This window comes from Carlito syrichta, unplaced genomic scaffold (assembly GCF_000164805.1).
Source record: "Carlito syrichta isolate Samal-C Ts95f unplaced genomic scaffold, Tarsius_syrichta-2.0.1 Scaffold312786, whole genome shotgun sequence".
In the NCBI taxonomy this organism is placed as follows: Eukaryota; Metazoa; Chordata; class Mammalia; order Primates; family Tarsiidae; genus Carlito; species Carlito syrichta.
The window spans coordinates 127,077-130,524 of NW_007256882.1; the positions used below are offsets into that span (position 1 = coordinate 127,077).

At 41.6% G+C, this 3,448-nt stretch overlaps 1 pseudogene; it reads left to right on the forward strand.

The window, feature by feature from the left end:
* The first annotated feature begins 2,513 nt into the window (after positions 1–2,513).
* LOC103272568 lies at positions 2,514–3,116 on the forward strand (annotated as a pseudogene).
* The last annotated feature ends 332 nt before the right edge of the window (positions 3,117–3,448 follow it).

Below are 3,448 nucleotides of genomic sequence, written 5' to 3' on the forward strand. Positions count from 1 at the left end.
TGTTTCTGTTTGTATGTGAATGATTGAATGTTCATCTTTCAATTTTGTTGTTGTTGGTTTGTTTTTGCTCTTTTGTTCCTTTGTTTTTTTATTGTTATTTTTCATAGTTTAAAGAGTGTGTCAATATATGTATGAGGGTTCAACATGAATTCCTTTTGTTCTGTACTTTCTGTCTTCTCCATTCACTTTGTGATAGGCATTTGTCCGTGTGTTCAGTTTTCTTGGTTTACTGTTGTTGTTGTTTGTTTGTTTTTTTTTTTGGGAAAAGCTACATTACATTAAGTACTAAAGCAGATGGATGGTACTGGGAAACTATGGGGGGGAGGGGGATGGGATTAACAGTAGCAAATATGCTTTGTTTTACTTTATTGCTATTCCAGTTTGTCTTGGGGTGTGTGTGTATGACTGTGTGTGTGCATTCCATTGCTTTTTGCATTGGTTCCCACTATGCATCGTCATATAAAGTGGTGTTGGGCACTGAGTCTCAGGAGACACATACCACAGTCAGTGAACATTGTAATTTTCAAGTCATTTCTGAATCGTAGAGCCCCATCCCCTACCTTATTCAGCTTTAAAAAGCATAAGAGACAGCAAAGCTTACTACCCACAGTCATATTTCAAAAGAGAACAAATCCAGAGCCCAGATCAGGGAAAAATAATACTGATACTGAATAACAGAACTAAAGAGAAAAACAAAAGATCTGTCACAATTGAGGAAAAACCAAAGAAGACCATAAGCACTTTCAAGTGTAATAAAGATAAAATTCCTGAAAAATCAGACCTTGGAGCCCAAACAATGGAAGTCACCAACAACTGGCCCCAGAATATGACAGGGATTAGGGAATGGATAGGAAGAGGGAAAAAGACTAAAGAAAGACAAGATGCAATACTGAAAGAACTTGGTAACAGAAATTTTGGCAATAAAATATTTCATCCAGGAAATAAATGACAAGATGACAAGCATGGAAGGCAGAATTAATCTAATTGAAGAAAGAATCTCAGAATTTGAACACCAGACCATAGAATTAACCTGATCTATTAAAAAAAAAAAAGAAAGAAGATACAGAAAGAAAGAAGAAAGCCTACAAGAGATGTGCAATAATATCAAGAGGCCAGGCCTACACCTGATTGGTATACCAGAAGAGGAAAGGAAAATGGAGAACAACTTGGAGCAAGTATTCCAGGAGGTAATCCAAGAAATCTTTCCCCTTCTCACCAGAGATGTGACCAGCCAAGTACAAGAGATACAAAGAAATTAAGAAAGATATCAAATGAGAGGACCAACCCCTAGACACATAGTAATTGGTCTACACAAAGTGACACAAAAGAAAAAAATTCCAAAGGTAGTAAGAGAGAAAGGTCAGACTAACTACCAGGGAAAACCAATCAGAATAGCAGCAGACCTATCGCAAGAAACACTAAAAGCAAAAAGGGAGTGTTTTCCAATACTCAAAGTCCTCAAAGTTAAACAATTTCAGCCAATAATTTTGTACCCAGCCAAGCTCAATTTAATCAGTGATGGAGAATTAAAATCTGTCTCAGAAACCAATCCCCAAGAGATTATGCATCTTACAGACCGGCTCCACAGGAGACACTTATAAAGGTATTAAGCACAGAAGAAAGAAAAAACAAAGAATGACCACATACATCCCAAGAGAACAGCAGAGCACAGAATCAACAGAGGATACAGTGCAACAAGAAACTTGAACAAACACACATATATCAACTCCAAAGTCAAAAGAAAACACACAAAGAAAAATCTTTTTGAGAACCTCAAGAAAGGGATAAACAATCACCTTTCAATAATCAGCCTGAATGTGATTGGACTAAATGCCAAAGACACAGAATGGCAAACTAGAGAAGTAACTATGACCCAATTATTTGTTGCATCCAAGAAACTCAACTCATTCCAAGGGAGGCACAGAGACAGAAAGTTAAAGGATGGAAAGGGAATTTCCAGGCAAATGGATCACAAAAGAAAGCAGTAGTCACAATCTTAATATCAGACTAAACAAGCTATCAAAAATTTAAAGCTATCAAAAATTTAAAAAGATAAAAAATGGTCAGTACATAATGATAAAAGGTTCAATCGATCAACAAGAAATATCCATCCTAAACCTATATGCACCCAACACAGGAGCACCAGCATTTATAAAACAACTACTAAGTAAACCAAAAAAAGATATTGGCTCTAACACTATTATAGCAGGGGACATGAATACACCATTAGCCCTAGATAGATCATTGAGGTCAAAAATCCACAAGGAGATCCAGAACCTAAACTTCACACTCGACCAAATGAACATAATAGATACCTACAGATTATTCCACCCAACAACCACAGAATATACATTCTGCTCATCATCACATGGACTGTACTCCAAGATCAATCACATCCTTGACTAATAATCAAGCATAAACAAATTACATAAGGTTGAAATATTGCCATGCACGTTCTCAGACCACAGTGGAATAAAAATATTAACACCAACAGGTCCCTGCTGCAGCCAGCCATGGTGGGCCTGGTCCAGCGCCCTGCCAAGGGCTACCAGGTCGTGCTCCTCGGGAGCATGGCCTTGGGAAAGATGGAGCTGGCCACGCAGTTCACATGTGGCAGCTTCCCTGAGCAGTGTGAGCCGTTGGTGGAAGAGCTGTTCAGCAAGGTGATCGAGGTGAACGCGGCGCCCGTGCTGCTGGAGATTGTGGACATGGTAGGCGCCGAGTCCCTGTTCACACTCAAGGACTTGCACATCTGGAACAGCGACGGCCTCATGGTACTCTACAGCGTGTGCAGTAAGGCCTCATTCCAGGAGGTGCAGCTGCTGCACGCATGCGTGGGCCAGCTGCTGGGGTGCCCCCGGGAGGTCCCGCTGGTGCTGGTGGGCACCAAGGCAGACCTGGATGCTGAGCGCCAAGTGCTGACTGCGGGGCCACGCATTGACCCACAAGTGGCACTGCCCGTTCCTGGAGGTCACGGCCAAGAGCAAGCGGATGGTGGACCAGGTGCTCACACAGGTGGTGTGGGAGATGGAGGCCCTGGCTCCACAAGAGAAAGAGGCCCCTGCCTGCCTCCCAGCGTCCAGGACACGTGGCCATCAGAAAGTTTCATTGGTTAATGCACGACCCTTGGTTTTTCACATGCTGGTCGCTTCCTGCGATTTCTTAAGCTCTATATTCCCACCCAGTGCCTTTTAAAAGGAAGATATTGAGCCGTGTGTGATTGGTGACTTCTGTGTATTAGCTCAGGCCCTTGCTTCCAGCTGTCTGCAGATCCGTCTTCAATGTTTGGTGAAAACTTCGCAACTTTTTTTACCTCTTCAAGAAGAAACCAAAAATCGCATTTGTTTTCCCTGTAAGGAGGATGTACTGCCCATTTCTTCAAGTGGAAATTGCTACTGGACTTTTTCTTTTTCTTTTTCCATAATGAACACCTTCTAAGTTGCATTCA